This window comes from Haemaphysalis longicornis, unplaced genomic scaffold, assembly GCF_048455015.1.
Source record: "Haemaphysalis longicornis isolate Haplotype H1 unplaced genomic scaffold, Haemaphysalis longicornis Haplotype H1 scaffold_8, whole genome shotgun sequence".
NCBI lineage: Eukaryota > Metazoa > Arthropoda > Arachnida > Ixodida > Ixodidae > Haemaphysalis > Haemaphysalis longicornis.
The window spans coordinates 63,013,125-63,034,741 of NW_027526445.1; the positions used below are offsets into that span (position 1 = coordinate 63,013,125).

At 44.6% G+C, this 21,617-nt stretch overlaps 1 long non-coding RNA gene across 1 annotated transcript in view; it reads left to right on the top strand.

Annotated features, from left to right (window-relative positions):
• LOC144149722 (uncharacterized) overlaps positions 1-20,984 on the top strand; it is a 35,637-nt gene extending 14,653 nt beyond the window's left edge. Inside the window, exons 3-4 of the long non-coding RNA XR_013318351.1 lie at positions 13,921-14,103; positions 20,715-20,984. This is a non-coding gene — a long non-coding RNA (uncharacterized LOC144149722). The remainder of the gene's footprint in view (positions 1-13,920; positions 14,104-20,714) is intronic.
• The last annotated feature ends 633 nt before the right edge of the window (positions 20,985-21,617 follow it).

A 21,617-nucleotide genomic window follows, 5' to 3' on the forward strand; every position in this document is an offset into this window, starting at 1 on the left:
ATACTCTCAGGCAGCGCAGTACCGTTCCGACTAACTCAAGCCGTTGTACTTTGCACAGTGATTTTCTATCCAGCCTTTTCCCGGCAGACGTGCATGACTCGTGACCAACTGTGGGCTTTTTGCTCGTACACAGCCGTACTCCTTTGGCTAATCAACGGCGAGTCTCCGTCGGCTAGTCAACCGGCTTGCTCTTATACGGCCAGATTCACGCCGGAGTGCTCGGGCCATTCGAAAGCCACCCGTCAGTGCCGAAGTACGGCGCAGTACGGCGGCACCGCAGGTCAGCCAAGACGCGGTCATCGGACTGCGGGCGAACTAAAGCTGCCGGAAGTTCGGCCACGCTACAGGACTGGGAGTTCAGCCGCAGTACATTACCTATACTGACGCCGGTGGACGACCACTGCATGAAGCGCAGTCACATGACTCTGTCGTATTGTGCAGCAGCACATCCCCGCAATATTCGGAACTGTGCATCGAAATCAAATTGTGCCCGCGCAGCACCTTCAGGCCGTCCAGCTTTCAGTGCACCCTTGCTTATTAATTAGCTTCAGTTGTCAGCAAAATTCATTATATAACCCCTGCTCGAATCTTGTCGCTGCTATAATCACTGTGCGTATTTTACTGTCAGAAGCCGAAAATATTTTTTTCTATACCTGGTATAGTTGTAATGTCCAGGCCCTGATATCTTCTGTGCGGTGGCCCAGCTCTAATAAACAGGAGAAGGTGGCCGAGGCATCATTATTTAGTCGGTTGAATTTCACAAAGATGAAATTGCCGGTTTAAGACAATTTCTTGTAGGACAATCTTTCTGAACCCTTAGATGCTCTTACTAAACCAAATATTTGTACAACATTTAGAGGAACAGTTTATTCGTATATAAAACAGGCATGATTGCCTATTACGAAGCGTTTTGGTACTCCACAAACCGCTCAGGAACATCCAAATAATTTCCTTCACACAGAAAGTGTGTCCAGTTTTTGACCAGTTTTCTTAGAAATTTTATAGTCCATCACCTTTTCTGATGAGCTTTCACATCGCTGATTCAAGAAGAGGCCAAACAAGTATCTTCATTTTCAGTCTATTTTTTATATTTTTTCATGGTTACGTGAATTCTAGTTCACCGTTCAAAATAACTCAATTTTCCTCGAATATCGTACTTCGTGAAAGAAAAATATAGACCTGTTGCGAATGATTCCCTGCTTTTCTGCTGGCTGCAGTTATGTCCACCTTTGAGTTTACACAACGAAACGCGTAAGACCGGAGCTTAATAATTGGTTTAAAACCAGTAAAATAGCAATGGTAGGACACATACCGCAAACCTTCCGCACTTCAACGAATAAAACAAAATCAATATTTCATTCGTCGAGCGCGAATCCGTAAGGTTCTCAACTCCTTGGAGGCATACTTGCAGCTCGGCCCTACGTATACACACCTCCCTCCAGACTTAGAGTCTAACATGGCGTTTCTCGCATGCCCCTGGAAAAGAGCGGCAGCCATGCCATGCGCTCTATCTCTATCATTGGCCCTGTTGTTTTCGCACTTTCAGCAGCGTGAATGGCTGCGGGTTAGTACCTATCTTTTCTTACGGCAATTTGTGCAAAATGAAGAAAATTTTTGCACCCTGCTGTTCGCATTTTCGAAACGATGCCCCCCAAATAGTCACTTTGTACTGGGTCCCTGTTTATTTATTTATTTCATACCAGGTTCCTTTTTGCAGGCATTATATGAGGGGGATACATAAAAGTAAGGATCAATTTGAAACCAAAATATAAAATAATTCTACCAAGCGTGGGAAAGATTGATATTATAAACAATGGATACAATCCTAGGTGGAAGATATTCCACTCTTGTATTGATCTAAAAAATGAATTTTTCGAGGCGCCACCAGTTAAAGAAAGATAAATCACCTTACGAACTTTTGAATATGTGGAATGGCGTTTGGAAATACTTCTCCTCATCAGTTCCACGTTTTAATTATGGATATCATGAGAAAATTCCAGGCCATTTCCACTAAACTGAACTAAACTGGTGAGGGGCGAAGAATGCAGTGCATAAGTGTATCCTTGGCGCCTTGGCGTTTTGGCAACAAAATTGTAACTGTTCTGGGGTACAGGTGTACAGATTTACTGCAAAAGTTTCGTGCCTTTCAAGCACGAAGCTCTATAGCGGGAGTCACAAACGAGTGTGCTGGTGTTTTTGTAGTACGCGTCATGAATCGCGCTAGCGCGAGACGTAAACAAGTTTCTCGGTGTTTTTCAGTACGCGTTACGTTCGAGCGCGACGTATAAACGAATTTCTCCGAGTGTGAGTACCACGGCCATGTGTGACAAACGCCGATTATGAGTATGTCGACCGGAGAAGCGAAGAGCCCCAACCCCTAATGGCTTTGCCCCTATTATTTCAATCTGAGATTTCGTCTGCCAACTTTCACGTCTTACCATTTAGGTTTCCTTTTCGTTTTTCTCATGCTCAGTTTACGACCCCAATTACATAAATCGTATCCTAATGCCCTATACTGTATGTTTTCGAGCGTATCGACTAGCTATTTGGTTTACGGATCGCAGCAAACACATGCGTATCCACCATTGTACATGAATTAGAAATATGGTTGTTCTTTTGTGTTAAATGAAGTTTCGCTGAAATTTTGTCTCAGAAAGACCAGCACACGTGCAGCATTAAATTTTATGCTGTGAGCTTTCACCGTTTTCTTAAATGGGTGTGCTGCTAGAAGGTTGGAGTCGACTCAAGCGAGCCAACAACCCCACTGAATCTACAGGGCACAGGTGACGAAAGGAGTGGCCGTCTGATGTGCGGCTTTCGCCGTCCAGAGCGGCAAGAATGAGTCAGAGACTTGAACGAAATGAGCACAAAGACTTATATTTAGACCGGCAAAACTCTATACAAGCACGAGGACATATAACGTAACCGAGAGGTAACTTAAAAGAAATACAAATGCGAGAAATAGTTCAAAATTAGGCAAAGTTATACAATCCGAAGCGTTAACAAACAGATATTATGAAATAGAGCAGGCAACTAAAAAGAAAACGAAGAGTTCAATGCATATGAGAGACAGAGTCCAATATTCACCGACTGGGCTGGAGGATGAACCGCTGTCGGAGGTGACACGGCTGCCTGTGCAGCGTGGCGTCGTCGTAGGCCAGGCTGTCCGAGACGATCACGGTGATTCGAGGCCCGGGAGTACGTTGGAGTCCTCCAAGGCGCGGGCCGCCGATGGTGTAGTGCATAAACTGGCATAAGCCGCTGTCGAATCACGACGTCCAAACGTAGCTGTTTTGCTTAGGCGCGGCTTCTCTTTTTAAAACTGCGGCGGCGCGGAAAGAGAGGACACAACACACAACGCGCCCGCCGCCATTGACCAAACAACTTCCTTCTTTCTCCCTTCTGGATTCATCGGCGCGCTTTAGCACTAGAAAGGATACGCGGGTCCCCTCCGAAGAACACGAAGCTTCCGTGAAAGCTGAGTGGCGGAGCTTTTATTTTAGTATTTTCTTGCGGCGAGCCTCCGAGGGATGGCGTTACCACCTCTTTGTTCGAGAGAGTTTCAGCATTTTGTCCGGGCGAATACAACCGAACCGAATCCATCGGACTACATTTAACACGAATTAAGCGCTGCATAGAAATGAAAGAAATATACGGTACTTTTAGACGCTGTAAGCTCGAGTATGTGACACACGTCCACCGCAAACATCTGTTAAATAAACTGCTAGTTATTTATATATGCTGGCCGTTTTTAAAGAGGGGGCTTTTACACTGTAGGCATTCATTTTGTATGAATGTTTCCTTTTAATGGTGACATTAACGTACTTTCTAATGTTTACGATATTTCCTAATCGGCAAACCATGATTCTATAGGATTCAAATCAAGCTGCAGTTATTCAAAATCATGTGTTTTTGCTCCAGTCCTGTTAACTACCCAGTCATTCGCAAATAATTTGAATGAAGATTTGCAGCCATTACCTATAACACATATATATAAAAGCAACAAAAGAAGGCCCACAACTGAGCCCTGAGGAATTCCTGAGGTCATGGCAAGAAATCTTGAAGAAAAGCCGTTGAGAATGACCAAATGCCGTATTAGAGGGAGATACTGGGTTATCTATGAAGTAACCGATTCATGCAATTTATAGCCCCGCAATGTACTAATAATGTAAAATTGAACGTGGTCCGATGCTTTTTTGCAGCCCACGAAAATACAGTGTACTAGTTTAGGCTTATCTATTGCTAGAGCCAACTTATTCGTGAACCCAACAACTTGACCAAGAAAAGCCAGACGAAATCTCTGTTGGATAGAATCCCTGAGATCAAGTTTAACCAAATGTGCCATATACAAAGTTAGGTTAGCGCACCTTCAAACACCGCAACTAAATTAAAATCTAGGTTCCTCATTGACCTAGTTCTCTTGTTATCACAGACTGAAAATAACACTTGGTTTTACACAGGCGGTCAAATAATCATGTCAAGAAACATAATGCAGAGCACCAAGTTAAGGCTACAAATGCATGAGCATAGACTCCTCTATGCTTAGCACGAAAAAATATTGCCACATTGTTTTTGTCCGTATTATTGTTCAAATAATGGCCGGACACTTGCGCTTTTTCCCACAGTTTACTTTTTTGGTGTTGAGTTTATGACATTGCGCTGGTTCAGATCTGCGTGGTAGCCGCTTCCTCGATGCCCTTGTAGGCCAGTTAGTCAACAACGGCCATTTCGGATCGGACATCTATGCCGTGACTTTGTGTTGCGACAGAGGACACAGGGAGGCGGCGGGAACAGGCGCTTGTGCCCCTCGCATCGCCTCCCTGTGTACTCTATCGTTTTTGGGGCTACACGAAGTCACGGATTACCGCTACCAACTAGCCCAAACCCAAACTCTAATATTCATCTCTGCCGGTTCCACGTGTCCAATACTATCCAATTCTCAAGGGGGCCGATAGCCTGGAGCTGATGCGTCAATGAGGCGGGCGGGCAAGGGCGGTAGCGCTATGACTGAAGAGGCTTAGCTCCCCCGTCGGTGCGGCACAGTCTTGTTGTTGCAGTAAATGGCATTCCGGTGGCCTGAAAGGGTATCTGGGAAGTCTAATGGGTCTTTGCTTCTTCTCGGTTCGCCTAATAGCACTACTTACTACTACCTGACAAACAAAATTCATTGATTTAAAGTCGTAAACACCCAGCGGATCAAAAATACGTCTTCCTCTTTCGGCTACCTAACGGCTTTTCTATCGCTGTATCAAAAACCCCGACATACGCCGGCCGGTCCGCTTCTAAACAACAGTTGTGCATGGGTTCTTGGCGCCCGCAGGCGTGCCGTTGTTCGGCTGTATACACCGCTTACCAAAAAGAGAGGATAACCTGAGCCTTTACTTCCGCTGCGCTCCTCTGGAACACCGGTTGCCAAATATTCTGTGGCCGCTTGCTTGCTCTAATTCGGTGGAACATCGCCAACAAAAAGCAAAACGTATATTCTGTTTAGTCTCCTTATTAACATCGGTTGTCTAGAAAAAAAGGAATAATCTGCCACCGGACGCGCGGTTAACCGTAGAAAGTGCAAAGTAACGGGAACTGCACTCCGTCCGGTCTCCTTCGGAACACCGACTGCCATAAGAATACGAACATTCTGTGGCCGGTTGCTTGCCGTGGTGTGGCTGAACACCGCTTCCCGAAGCAAAAACGGAGGCACTAAAGCTGTGTTTCGGCTGTTTTTTTTTTCTGATCATCGGCCACCGACAGTAGACTAAACGTTTGGCAGCGGGTACATGCCGTTGTGTGTCTGAACATGGGCCACCAGAGAAATATCGAAGTGCTGAAGTGCTGGAGGCCGAATATTGGCTGTTCAACATACGATCAGTGGCTGCAAAAACCTGTATGCTGGCTGGGCATGCCAGAAAGCGGCTGTAGACTGTCACGTCTTCGGACACACTTTCTGTGCTTCCTGGGTTCACCGTAGAAAGAGCGAAGGTCCGGCAGTCGCTCTGCGGCCGGTCTCCGTTCCGACCACCAACTGCCAAAAGAATACGAATATTCTGCAGCCGGTCGCTTGTCGTGCTTCGGCTGAACACCGCTTCCCGAAAAAACAACCGTTGCCCTAAAGCCGTATGTCAATTATTCTTTTTCTGAACATCAGCCACCGACAGTAAACTAAATATTTCGCAGACGGTTACCCACCGTCGTGCGTCTGAACGCGGGCGGCCGGTGAAATACCGAAGTGCTGGAGGCTGTGTATTGGCTGTACAACGGGCGATCAGTGGCTGCAGAACTTCGATGGTGGGCGGACATGCAAGAAAGTGGCCGCAGACGTGCCAGTCTTGGGGCACACTTTCTGTGCTGTCTCGGCTGTCAACCTCCGCCATGACGCCTGGAAGGGAAGGAGAGTGCGTGATCTTCCCCTGTATTGCAATACCTACACGTGAGACGCAGGGGTTATAAAGAACCTTTGTAACTGTAACGGCTCCGCTACCTTGTCTTACATTCCAATCTCTTGACACTGCGTACCTTTTTAGTTGACATTGGGGAGTATAGTAATCCTGAGCCATTTCTTCTCTGCTTACCCATAATTTCTTGCTGAAATATGTGCGCAAAGTTTTTCAACACATTTTAAGTAAATACAGTTGCTGGGTTAACGGGTTGTTATAGGTATTTTGCTATAGGTATTTGACCTTGTTTCTACCAACATTATGCTCCAGCGCAAACCCACGATCAGGAAGGTTTGAGGCAGCCTTAGTTGTGGCTCGTGTAAGATGGACTTTATGATCTCACTCGGATCGCACGAGTAAATGTTGTGTTGTTCGGACAGAAAAAAACCTGGAATGGCAAGATCCTAAGGGGAGTGAACAAATATATAAGTGACTTCGCAGTGGTGTCATAGTGTTCTAATATTGGCCGTTGTTTCGGTTTTCGATCAATGGCTGTAGTTCCGCGTCCTGTCGCTGATAAAGGGCGATGTCCGCATATTAGACACGACCCTGAGGTGCGGGGAATCATCTACCATTTAATGTGCGCCATTCAAATGTGGCGCCAACGACATACAGTCACCATCACTGAGCTTCTTTTTCAGATTGATACGCAACCATTACGCCGTACTCCCGCAGCCATAGGCTCCATAGAGGAAGTCAACAGGAGGGGTCCTTGAAATTGTCAAGGCAGCACAATAAATGACGGTCGCTTAGGGCTCGGATGGGTTTTCCAGTCAAATATGGCGCAAATATTTTTTTTTTTCACTATATACACTGCGGAACTTAAGTAGGCTGTAATTTTATAGGAACCTCGTGCCAAAGAACCAATATTGCACCTATGCCGACGGTACTTGGAAATATTTCTAATTTTTGTGTCACTACCGTAATCTAAGTGTGTCAAGATTGGGGCCTTTTGTAGCCGGCTGCGCAATTACTGAAATGCCACTTTTGGGTCCGCTCTCCAAACGAAGGGCACGCACTCTCTTGTAAGGCACGTGAGTTGCTGCGAAATTCGGCAGAAACCTTCAATAAAGCGTCTCTAAGGGGCTGAGCTTAAGAAGCGTCTTATACCGCCTATGGGGCCGGTATTGGAAAAGAAGTAGCCGCTGCCGTTTTGCCTGGGTCTTCACAGACGCGTTGAACACTAACAATGTGTTCAAGACATTTTAGCTTCTTGAACACAGGGTGGTATTTTTCAGTCTTAATATTCAGCTCTATCGAGCGGATCGCTTCCAGAACGCTCAACAGTCGTGTTCGATGTTCTTGAAAAGGCCTAGAAAACCCTAATACATGGTACAAATAAACAAGGGAAGTCTGCATCTTCGATCCAGTGAGCACGGTGTCCATTACACCCTAGAGCCTAGCAGGGGCACAAAAAAGTCAAGGTGGGAGAGCTTTAACTTTTAAGGGACATCGCGTGTTACGAATGTTGTTTTTGTGCCGTCTCTTTAATATATTTTGGTTTTCCAATAACCAGATTATAGGTCCTGGAACGAGAAAACTTAAGCGTTACACACACATTTCGGCGTGTCCTTTTTTCGAAGAGGCGGATAAACAGCGCTATGGTGACACTGTAGATTTTTATACCAGTAAAGTACGTGAGGGCCACAGAATGTTTGGTAGTTGGATGACGTCGTCCTCGAGCATCTTTTTCACCTTTCTTTTGATGTCCTCCCTATCTATGGGGGAGACATGGTGGGGTTGCTGCCGAAGGTCTGGTGTACCCACGTACGTACGGTGGCGACTCCCTCAATCAGAGCGATTGTAGTCCCTTTTGCACGATGCTGACGTTCGTTGTTAAAATTGGTGATCAAGATTGAATTGTATCGATTGTTCAAGTTGAGAAATTCCCTAGCTACTAGAATACACTTCTCCAGTAATAACTGAATGTTGCATTCCGTGATGCCTTCACAATCCTCGTATGGGCCGTTTCTAACAATAGCAATGGGCTAGAACGTCCAGGCAGCGTGACTTTGTCGTCCCCAATTCGTAGCGCATTGTCGCCCTTGCCTCCGATGTTAGTTTCTAACACTTCTGGTGTCGAGAAGTTAATTGTCGATTTTTGTACATCTATGACTGTCACGCTTGACTGCAGGAAGTTCATGCCAAGAAGAGACTCTTTCGAGCAATCAGGGAACACAATGATGTCATTACTTAGGCGAAAATGTATTTTTATCTGCAAAGTGCACCTACCCACCACGGTAATTAAATCGTTTGCAGCACTGCGATCGTGCAGGCCCGTCCAGGGTGTGATCACTTTTTTTACCCTAGGAGTCAGAGTGTCGCTGATGACCTAACGGTCAGTACCAATATCGGCAGTCATTATACAGCAAATGGTATTTACTAGAACGTGGCAAGTAATCGGTTGGGTGAAAGAAGTTTCAAGTTATGGCTGCTCACCCTCTCTTCATAGTAGTCGTAACGGTGGAGGACCTCGGCAGTTTGTGACATCAGCAGCGTCACGACTGCATTTGCTGGCCTCAGCTTTCCTGTCCTTCAGTGCTACTGGAGGGAGAATTGGCAGTGCTTGAGGCGAACCGTGAGAGATAGAACCTGTGTCGCGTAAGGAGCGGAGACAAAACCTACGGCGTCCAGCGAGGTACTCTGGCAGTCGCTGTCCGCTTTACGTCCCCGTGAATTATCCGGGAATTCACGCAGAACAGCTCGGCGATAGGTGCAGGTCTAGTAAATAGTTCATGCTTCACCGCACTAGACGCAGAGAGGTGTGTTGTCAGAGGTGCGCCACAGATCGCTCTTCCATCGGCCCGTTTCCGAAGAGTAGGGTGTGCGTAGTGTCAGGTTGCGGTGCAACCGAGGCAACATTGGGAGAAGCACCATTGACGGGCTGCCGCAAAGCTGCTGCATATGAGGAGCGCCGTTCACCCTGTCGGAACAAATCGACTTGATCTGGCACCAGCCCATTGGCCCTTACTTCCTCCCTAGTTAATTTTGCAATTGACACCGCAGCCGGTGGCAGCTCTCCATCCTGCATCCTTTGGAGCTCTTCCCAGACAATATCTTTCACAAGCTCCCCAACACCAAGGCTCTCTATCTGAGATACGCTGGGTACGAGGGGTGCATTACGACTGTACTACCGAACCCTTTGGTAAAGTGCCCTTTCAATCGTTGTATCCTTCTAGACGAACTCGCAAAGCGTTCCCAGGAGACTCCGTATTATTCCTGCGAAAATGGCTTGCTCAACGCCGCGCACAAGATGTCCACCTCTCGTGTCGTGGGTCATGGGGGCTTCAGAGGGCGTAAAAATAGGACCGATGTCTTCGGCGTACATATCGACACTCTCATACGGACGGTGGTTTGGGCTAAGAAGGGCAGTCCCAGCCTGTTCTTTGGGACAGCTCTTTGTGTATGCCGGAAGTAACAGCGGCCCAAACTGCTCCCGAGAAGGCTTCGCCGATTTCAAACTTTAAAACCAACTACCCACATTTTTTTCTAGTGCAAAGTACATATTTCGCAGCCTACGTTCCTGGTCCCAGCCGATATTGTGAAGAAACGTTCGAAATGGTGGCGATAACCTTCCACATCTTTATATGATTTTCCGGGAAAACTTTTGATGAGCGCTGTTCCTTAACCCCGCACAGGAAAGGGCTGCCCAGCAAAGTCTTGTTCTCAGTGGCAGCGCCCCATTCAGTCACCCTGATTGCGGGATTAGATGGGCTTCCGCAGACCGTTGGTGGTGCGAGTGGATGACGGCTTTTTCGCTCGTGAATGGGCGACACCCCGAGTGCGACTGGCCAAATTGAACAGCGCATCTTTGACGAAAACGGCATCCTGTCCGCCATGACTCCAATACCTAGGAACTCAACTAAGGAAAGAAAAAGTTTATTGCAGGATGGACTTGTTCCCGCAATCACTGACCATACCACGGCTAGAACAAGCGAACTTGAGTCTCTTGTGTCACACTTTTTCTCTTCCGACTCCAAGGCCCATCCTAAAACTTCGTCTGATTACTAATTGGCACACACCTATCCCCGTAGGCCGATACCCATAGGCCGAAAAACATCCCCGTAGGCCGATCGGAGAATTTCGCCGGCAATAATAAATTCGCGGCAATATGTTCCAGATCACTTTCTTCATTATTGTATAACATGTTTTTTTATCTTTATTAACGACCTCACACAAAACGTCTTTACATATCTTGCATTACTAATTTCCTCGCTTTAATGGGACCCCGAGTAGTACGTAAATTCTTGAACGGCAGATTGGTTTCATGGGTGCCTTTTTTGCTTATAATGGTAGCTTGTAGCCATTGACATCAAAACTCTCCAGGAATGTCGTAGTAACTGTGCATTTGCGGGTTTTATACATCCGTTTGCATGACTTAGATTTGGTGGAATCTCCTGGGTCAAATCAGAAGTATTAATATAGTCAATGAGAGCTCGCTTCTGGGCTAGTTGGTACATTATTTCTTGCAAAAACACTGCGTAAATTGAAATTACGAAGATGAACGACGGCGGAACACTCGTAAGTGTGCATCGTGTGTTCCGCCGTCCTTCTTATTCGTAATTTCAATTTAGCGCAGTGTTTTTGCCGAAGTATTAAATTGCTTATCTGATATTTTAGGTACTATGAAGTCTAGCTAATTCACAGGGTTATAAATGTAACGTTATAAATAGGCGGTCTGTTTTCATTATAAAACAAACGTTTCCAACTAAAATGGTCGAAACATTTCCATAAAAATTTCTGCTGTTCTGACAGAGCATAGCACTGTTTTCTGGAAAATCTAGGGGTTCACTTACTCTCAGTATTTCACAAGTACAAACATTTCTGCGAATTACCAGTCTGTTTACTCCTTTGTCACTGGTAAATAACAATTCGGAAAGATTACATTTATGATCCTGAACCATTCTTTATCAGAAACATCGAAGTCTCCAAAGAAACACTACAGTTCCCTTGCGTTTGTCTAATGTATGCTAAAGCACCACAATGTAACTTTCACCATCTCTATAATTTTGGACCTCTTTATCCTGTGGCTCAGTTGGCGCGGAGTAAATTGATCGCGCTCAACTGAACAAGGCTGGCATAGAGAGAATAAATATTTTTGTTATTTATCGAGCAGAGGCTGATGTGAGGGCCCCACCCCATGAAAGGCGTCCCTTGCCCTGGATGTCGTGAATTCATCTGGCTGCCCGTGCTCGGGAAACCAGTTCGGGCTGTATATCCGGGTCTGTGCTGGCCAGGGAATACCTCCACTCTGGAAGGTGGGGTTGGTAAGGGTGGAGCAGTTCTGAAGTTCGTTAGCACTCCCTTAAGATGTGGTAGAGGGTGCCAGGCTCGGACCTTAAGCGCAGAGAGAACGTAGTTGAGTTGGGAGGATGAGATGGAAGCGCGTGCGATGTGCGTAGGTATTCGTCTGGAGACGCCGCAAGTTGTAGATTACCCTTTGGAGTGGCGCCATAAGGTGGTGGGAGGCTGTAGCGAGTTTGCTTGTTATGGCAAAGAGTCTCAGGGTAACAGCTAAGTGGGTAGGGTTGATTTTAGGGGGTAGACATTGGGCACTGTCGGCTATGGCTGGGTGTATCACATCGCGAGCGACGGCATGAGTCGCTTCATTGCCCGTGGGGTGGCGTGTCCAGGAGCCCAGAGAATGCCGAAATCAGGGGTGTCGAGCTGTTTTGGAGGAAGTGGAGGGCTGGTATGGAAATACGGCCAATCTGGTAGTTTCGGCAGGCTGTCGCGAATCAGTGAGGATAGTAACTGGTTCTGGGCAGGAAGTGGCAGCCTGGGAAATGGCTATTTCTTCAGCGATATCGATTGAGGTTGTGGTAGTAGTGGCGATATTGATGTGTTGACCAGTATGTGTCTCTAGACGGGATACATGGCCCAGGCGCCCAGGGTAGGCCGTAGCATGTTTGTACACTGTACACGGCGCTGCTGTCAAGCCCGTATCACGCAGTAAGAGCAGGGGCGCGAGAAGCCCGGCTGCCGATGCGGTAGTCGACCTGTATATGTCGAGGAATTGGGGCCACCCGGCTCCAATCTAACAGGGCTAGACGGATGCGTTTTTTTCCTCAGAGGTATCGGGAGGTGTCCTAATGCTGTAAGAACTTGTAGACCTGTGGGATTCTTGCTGATGGTCTTCTTGCAGCTCTTCCCACGCGTTTTGAACTCCCAAAGAAAGTAGTTCTTGGGTCGCAGCAGCAGTGGGCAGACGAAGCGCAGTTTTGTAAGCTTGGCGAATCACGATGTTGATTCGAGCCTTTCCTGTTGCCTGAAGAACTTGGAGAGCTGCTTTTGTTTAGAAACTTGCCTTCTTGATCAAAGAAGATTAAAACATTGCGTCATCAATGAGCATTTCACCTACATTGTCAGTGAATCCACAAAATCTACAAGATAATGACACAAAAATTGGAACTCTCCAAAATATTTAGGAACCTGCTTGAGATGTGCAAAAAATTGTGCCTTAATCTGTAACGGGGAAAATTATCTAGCCGAGCGTTCCATACATTGCATTTTATTATATACTGCGAGCATCAGCAAATAAATAATTGTAAATCAATACAAGACGAGTTAGTGTAGGCAACAGCAGAAAAGACTAAGAAAAATAGGTGTGAACCAAAATAAAGGGCAGCCACTTAAGCATGCAAGTGCTAATACACTGACATGAAATACATTGTTAAATTTCACAAGCATTTTGTATGCAGGATTGAAAGCCTGCGACAATGTCACACAAAACAGCTCAGCGGCCGCTGATGTACAAAAACAGCAATTTGGCGTAACCACGAGTAAGGCGACAAGTTTAGCATGAGAAAAGCCAAGAAAGCCGAAGGTAATGGCGTTGCGCCGCACCAATTATACCACTTTGTAGATGTTAAGTAAAAAAACCAAGAGAGGCATTTCCTGAATGACTCAGGTTTAAAGTCGCCACAGCTTCGACAAACACGAAAACGAACTATCTTGCACGAAAACAAGTCATTGCGCACACAAATCGGGGGAGCGGAAGAGCCACTATGAGCTCTGAGCCTACACAAAAACATTGAAGGATTCCTGAATAATTCAAAACTGTACATAGCGTCCTAGTCAATAACTACATTTCATACGGCTTCGCGTGGAGGAGCAATTTTCTGTGTGTTAATGAGTGCGTGTCTGCGTGCGGGGGCTAAAGGGGTTTGTAATTTTATATAACCTTATACGTTTTCTGCTACTATCAAAAACCAAATGCCATATCGACATAAAAGCTGTATAGAGTTTTAGATTGTGCACTTTTTGTCTCAATAATGCTTTTCTGCTGTGTTTAAAACTCGCGTGAGACAGTATTTTTGTTATTAAATGGGTTGCATGTCAGGAAACGCATGATAGTAAAAACTCCATGTGCATATTATGAATAGCCATTTTGCGCAACATGGGAAAAGACATTTTGTACCCTTACACAAGGCTGCAAATATTTTTATTCAGCCGCATTTTCGGTTCCTAATTGAAGACCTTCTCGTAGAAAAATCAAGGTGTTTGAAGAAAACGGAAGCAACAAGGGGCATCCTCCAATTCAATAAATACTACTTCTACCACAGTAAAGACAACACGTGCAAAGCTACTTGGAAAAAACGACTAGGATTTATGGTGAAACATAACGACAACCTATTCAACAACGAGAGTGAATGTCGAGACTACTGCATGCGTAAGTTCAAGTTCTTAATATTGGACGATTCTTTTGGCTTTAATGAGTATAAATCTGCCAAAAAGCACAGCCTCCTTTGCGAAAAGCGTTTGAAAAACATACATTTTGTGATTTGTGCGTAATTTTTGTGCTAGTTAAAAAACATTTTCGTGTGTCTATTTTTACGAAATCCCCATCTTTGTTCAAATCTCTCCTTTCGTTCAAGTAACAATTTTTCAAATTGTCCCGAAATATTGGGAAAAGCTTGGAACCCTCAACTGCGACCGCCCATCATTGCAGAGCGTACTCAACAAACTTGACTGATCGGCACACGATCCGGTGACAAATGTACAAAACGATCAGTTTTTTGTTGACGCGCTCCTGCAAAGTTGACTGGGCGTCATTTCTTTCCGATTACGATTTATTGTACATAAGGTATTTATGTTATTGTATGTTTTCTCGTTTAGCCATTCTTGTACCAAAAAAACAGATTGCCGGCCTTAATGCGGAACAATTACACGATTGCTAGTATTTTCCTGTTAGCATATATACGCACAATACTGTCAAGAAACATTTCGTGTTGTGCTCGTAGTTTAACTGCCTATTGCGCGGCTGTTCAAAGGCACCACCACAATGTACTCATTTGGTTTCTTCCACCACCCGGTGATGCCGTCTTAAAAAGATGAGCGCAAATGACTAAATGCAAAAATGAAGAACAGGATACTAAAACATAAAACCAATGGTTTCTTACTCCCGCCACAGGTTAGCGCAAAACAATAATAGACAGTGCTGAAAATAATAAAGTCATTTAAAACACACACAAAAAAACAAGCTGCGTCAATTTTCATTCATCAAATCTTGGTGAAAAACAAATAAAACAGAGAAAAAGGAGCCTACGAACAGTACACGCACCTAGATAAAAGACTACATTCAAAATAGTTCATTTTAACTTATTTTTTATTATGTTTGTGAAAAGGAAGTTCCACTACAAGTAGCGCGCGTTATAAATTGATGAAAAATTGTGGTTGATGCCTCCGTCATAAGAATCGGTAAAACAAAAAAGTGAAATGGGCTTTCACAGGAGCATTTCCATGTTTTTGTGCATCCATATGAACTTTACATCGGTATTTACAGGACGTCGGTATGACACCGTTAGGCGCATCAACGTGACACGATGGATGGCACATGACGGAATGTTCCGCAAATCCGACTGAAACAACGTCCCCTTCATAACCATGCGAACGAAACCGTACCGAAACCGAAGCCGAAAGCAGTAGGTGGTCGAGAGTGCCCAATTAAACCGCGTCCCGCGTACACGCTGTAATTGAAGGGCCAAATTTCTGGGGTTATTAGCGTCATGACGAACTTCGCTTCGCGTCTCCTAGACAGCAGTACCATTAGAATGAATAAACTAGTGGGAACGATATCAGGCGCATTCTTATTGCCCAATAGGCTAAGTGCTGTGTTTCTCCCATTGCTGGTAGAACTTCGTGGCTCGAATCCGGGTGGATCCGCATAAATGAAATTTTTCTGGCGACGTCACTCCCGCGATGGAAATGATGCGGTGAAATCTTGGTGTACTCGGGCATAAAAGAATTTCGTGTTAAAAAAGAATTATCATTTCGAAAGATGACTGACTTTGCAGGAATGATTGCTGCATACGAAACGTGGAAGTGGTGCCTGATGAAACGGTGCCTGAACGTTTTTCCTAAATCCAAAGTCCTAAATCCAAGTCCGACGATGTATATTCCAACTTAGAGTGAAGCAAAGACTTCTCGAGATTTATTTGGTAGCGAGAAGGGCTTTAGAAACGTTTTTCCATAGGATCCCCTGAGAGAGCTATTACCGTTGTTACATATCTATATTATGGGACATAGCCATTTTGGTGGCATGATGTGTAGACCCAGATAATTATGATTGTTAGTTTAGTGCCACCGGTAATATAAGAAGGCAATAAGCGGCGGCAGAATTTGTATAGGATAAGCAAATCGCTTCATATTTGTTCACATAAAGGTTCATCTTGCAAGTGATGTAAATTCAGTGATATATTCAATATAAGCCTGCAACGGGGGATATCAGCAGTCTTAGAAATTTCACGGTTATACGTTGGAATCATCATAAAATAACTGGACAGCAGCCAATACTAATCACCAAGAAAAGTATATATTTATATTCAAGGTACAAGGACTGGGATTTGGGCCGCAGCTAACGCTACTGGGGCAAGAGGGTATTGACAGCTTTCACGCATAAGAATAGTGAGCGAGTGTTTGGGTATTCTTGAAAGCAAGTTAACATAATAGCTGAAATACATGATACCACACAATATCACACCCTCGAATTGGGACACGTAGTGGCCAGACTTAGCCTAAAACCCTCGTAAATTTTTGGCTAATCAGAACGCCTCCTAGTCTGCCATAAAAGAGATTTTGCTTTTCAGCCCATTATATCTGCAGCTTCTGCCTCGACGAGCGAAAAGCTGAGGTCGGCTTTTATAAATGTATAGCTTCTGCAAACATGCGCCTCTTCTAGGAGGATGCCGCAATAAGAAGCGCTGGAGCATGAAGTGAGCATCTCGCTAAGACAAGAGAGGGGTCTCGTGTTTCTGGGTTTCGTTTCGGTATTAGGACGCGTCTCATTTCATCTAGATGAAATGGAGCAGATGAATGGCATCAAACCTGCATCCGTCAATGCACCAACAGCAAGGGTTACTGCTTATCTAAGGGTCGCGGTGCAGACATACCCTCCTCCAGATATATCTACTCATGAAACGTCAAGCTTTTACAAGAGCCAATATACCTATTCTTGTTTAAGAAGCGGAGGCTTGAATTTGCGAATGGCGGCATGGACGTGGAATAACCTGAGTTCGGCTTCTAACAGTCTACAGCAGCTGTATCCTGCCGGCAGCTCCACTTCCGGCCGATATGCTTTTCGCTGAAGACTGCTACCTGTGTTTGGCTACTGTGACGAAAGTCTCGTAGTTTGTGTTTTTCGCTTGTGTTTTACAGGTATTACAAAATGCAAAAGTAGAAAATGCATCTGATGAATAGCGAATGCTTAGGTTCCCCGAGCTTTCTCGCAATGCTCGAAACGACTAAACTAACTGATTTAAATCGGCATAAAGGAAATTCACTAAAATCGTATTCCAAACTGTTTCGGCGTCGGCGCTCGCGTTCCGCGCTTGTGGAGCCCCGAGCTAGCACATCAGGATGGCTAGATTCCGCTCTATCACCCTGCGAAATACCCTTCTCTCCACTTTCTTTCCGCGGACTCACGGCCAAGCTACAGCGGCAGTGTCCGCCGCTGTAGCCCGGCTGTGCCCGGTGTGGTTGTGGATGTCGCTTAAAGCTTTGTTTTACAACCACTTTCAAAGAGTGGATTGAAGCCATTTTGTTCTCGACTGGTAGTGCCCTTGATTTCAACTTTTTTTCCGTCATTTGTATTCTGAAAATCTTTGCTTAACATATCGAGGTCAACATCTCTTCAATTTTGCTTTCGAGCTTCCCCAGTATTACATGTATTTTAGTAAACTTATTCTGGATGAAATTTGTTTACCTATTAATAGGAACTCGGCATTCATCTCTCATTCGTTGTCTTCAATCAGTGCGGTGGTGTCATTTTGAATCAGCCTCGGGCATTGGCAAAAATCATATATATCAGCTCTCGGTCAGCTTTTCTTATATGTATTGCGTACTGCGCTAAGGGAAGGATATGAGCTTTTTCGGGAGACCTGTTTGCCTTTTTGAAGCAATTCGTCAACGAAAATCAATCCAAGCCTGGTGTCTTGTTCACCAAATTTAGAATGCGCCGATTGTTTCCCGCGGTTTAAATGCAACATATTAATGACATCATAAAAAACTCCTGAAAAATAAAAGGTTATCATAAACGTAAAAGAATTGAAAGTGCAGACGACTCATCATCATAAAAAAGATTGATTGAATGACCCCTTCAAAAAAATTATGAAGCATGAAAAGTAGCACAACAAAATTTCCGTTCCCAACAAGCGTATATTTTAGAAGTCAAGAATTTATGGCACCCGTTGGTGTATTGCACTTCTACGAATTCAGCTTCAATAGAGGTATATCTGGAGGTTCCAGAAAAGGTGACAAATAAAAATCACCTTCTTCACCTTCGGGGATGCTGTGGAGTTTTCTTGTTTGCCGTGGTGTTACGAGACCAAAATAAAGTGGGTGCGCTTCGATCAACCCCAGGAAATGCATACAAACACGCTAAGTGTACGAATAACCACATTACTATCTTCAACCTAAAATAACCTAAGCCCCTCCTACTGAGCCGGCAGGTATATATTGCTATCCGTTTAGCCCAATTGCTTAAAAGCTATATCTTCACAAGAAGTCATCAAAAACGGCAAAACAAGAGGTTCCAATGGTGTGTCTCTACAAATCGCCGAAACGAGGCTCCACGAAGTACGGGACAACCTGCCGTGTGCAAAGAAAAACCCGCATTTACTGGGGAGTCATGTATACGTTACGTACATACAGGGTGCTCAAGCCTTCATGCCCCAAGATTAAAAAAAAAAGCAGTGGGATTACTAGAAAATGGGTTACTAGAAGAAAACGGAGTGCAGAATGTTTCGAGTAAGTGGAGTAGCGGCCATATATTTTTTAATTATTTGGCTATGGATAAATATTTGTGATCAATTATCCAAGTTAAGAAGTACTGTACTAATAATTAAAGTGCCAGCGAGGCACTTGTAGGTACCCACAAAAGGCATCTAAGGGTGGTGTTTTCAGCGATGAACTAATGCGTACCCGATCATGCTGACTAAAAAAAAAACTCGCGAAATATAACAGTACCACGTGACAAACCTTTATTTCGTATCATAAAAAAGTTCCCTCGAGCAAGCTGCCTCGTAGTTATCCAGAATGAAATGAAGGGGAGTAATTATCAGTAATCATCGCTGAGTGTGCCTTATCTGACACGCGCACACAGCGAATGTTGCCGTTGCGGATCTTTCATGTATGCCATATTCAAAGTTATTCGCTGTCTCCTCCGATTTGTGACAGAAATAACAGTTGCTTACGATCAGCCTATTTGAGGGTGCTTGATTATTTGGAGGGTTGTTCACCAAGCTTCTCTAACAGTTCCTTTTCTCTGCCTACTGTATCGAACGACCTGCACAGTAATGTATCCTATTCTACCAGTCTACTTGCCGATGATTCTACTGCGTGCCACAACAATAACTCAGATGTTGCAGCCCTTCAGCGTGATCTCAATAATATTGCTGCTTGCTGAACACTTTACGCATTGAATCGAAAGTTTTTAAATGTACAATCACCCGGAATTTAGCGCAGCCAGTGGTCCTGTCCTGAATATTTCATTGCAATATTTCACCTCAATTAGAAGCCCTAAGTAGTTACATTGGAGTACATATATCTCATCTTACATCGTAAAAACAGATTATAAAGAATTTACATTTAAAGTCAAAGCACGATGCCTGCATACCTGGAACGTAAAATACATATTGCACCACACTGACTAAAAAAACCCGCGACTCTAACGTGTAATCTTACTTTAAATAAAAACTTTCTGTTTGCAATCGACTAATTTCATTAGCATTTTTCAACATACCCGTTTTTACCTTATGCGCGAAGCTTTCGCGATTAGGCGTTTTTTTAATGATTTTATATTGAAGCATGTGCTGTGTTTATTTTTCACCACATCCCCCTCTTATGCGCCTGCAAGAATAAACCACCATCAAAAGGCTGGCATTTATTACAACAGCACACAGCAACTGATATGGTAACAAGATTTGCTTGAATTGGAATAAACTATTGAATGAATGGCCACTATCTAAGACCCTCGACATTCTCACGATGCACTTTCAAGAATCATATCATACAGACACAAACGCGCAGTACGCACTGAATGTTTTCTTTCATTCTACTGATGTAAAATTCGCGCACCGTAAACATTTTGCATTTATGCTTAACTGCCTGCATGCCCACTGCTCCAATGTTCCCTCTATAGTTTTCATTTTACCTTCACGTGAGTTCGATGACCTCTGCTTTTGGTTTCGGTTTTCTCTGTTTTCTTTTAGCAGCTTGTGTTCTCTGAGCCACCCCTAGCCCATATAACGCTTGTTCTATGCCCTTAGGGTAAAAATAAGTAAACAAAATCTATTACTTTAGGGGGAAGAGCAATTGGCCTTTGGAAGCGGCTTCCAACTGCCATCGTTGCTTTAGAACAGCATTTCCTTCCGACTATTAAAAATCACTGTTGTACGCGAGTCAGGCGTGAACTTCTTCGTTCTGACAAATGAGGTGTAGTCACGCTGAAAGCCGATAATAATCATCCAAAGCTCGTTAGAATCAACGCGTAAGCCCCCAACTTTGATGTACCAGGCGCAACCCATAACACTTGCAGTTGTAACACACATGGGCGTGCAAGCTTTAGAACGACCAGGGATAATGTGCCTAGTCTTAAAGTCCAAATTCGGTATTACGTTTTAAAGATTTTGTTCTATGCATTTTCTGTTGTACCAATCCATTCGTTGGAAGTGTTATTGACTTTGATTGCTGAGCACTGCAAAAAGTGGTAGTTGGTATGCATGTTTAGTAAAAGGGCTTATTTACAAAACAACTCAACAGGCATTTTTCTGCTTTTGTTTGCAGCTGAAATTGCACCCGTATATTACCCCGGTAGAGTTTCTTTCCAGTGATATTAGGTGCAATCACAACGACGACGACGAAAATACAGCCTATATTTTAATGAACGCGTGGCGTAGAAAAAGGTTTTAGCAACTGCAAATATAAAAAAGATCGAGTTGAATTGTAATAGTAAACAAAGATTAGAATTATCTTAATAAACCTGACAAAAATTTTCAGCAAACTGAATTGGCAGCCAAGAATTTGTAAAAAGTCACGCATTTAAAATGTTTGGAATAAAGACTTTATGTGGTGCGCTTTGCCATTGCGTAGCTTTCTGCTTCCTAACGTTTTGGTAGCGCCACTATCATCTTCTTCAGCGCCACCATCATCATCAGAATATTGACCAGCTGGCACACAGGACAAGCAGCACTCGGCACCCGGTCTGGAGTGGCGCCCCTGTTTACTTGCCTCGTTCCGACCATGGAATGGCCAGCGCAACTTGAATAAACGTGGGCTCGGCCGCACCGCCTCATTGGCCGCCTACAATTTGGTGACCCGGACGTGATGAAGGCTACATAACTATATGTACAAAGTGTGTCCGCGGTTAGAGGACCTTAAGGAGTCCAAGACAAAACGTATCCAGATGCTAAGGTTGGTGCAGGTCAGTTTCGTAATGACGTCTGGTTGTGGTCCAAGTTGTTGTCATAATGGCTTCCGGTGCGCTTTCAAACCTCCGGTGGCGTGGGCTGGGAGTGGAGCAGCGGACGAACTTCAGCACAGATCGGCTGGTCCGCTGTCAGGCTGCAGCGAATGTCCGCATTAATGCAGATAATGGGACAGGTCTGGAAGTGCGGGCGCAGTGAGTGTAGCGTTCCACGTCGTGAGTGTGCCCGTCTATTAGCAGCACGCCTGAGCTGTTCAAGTGGA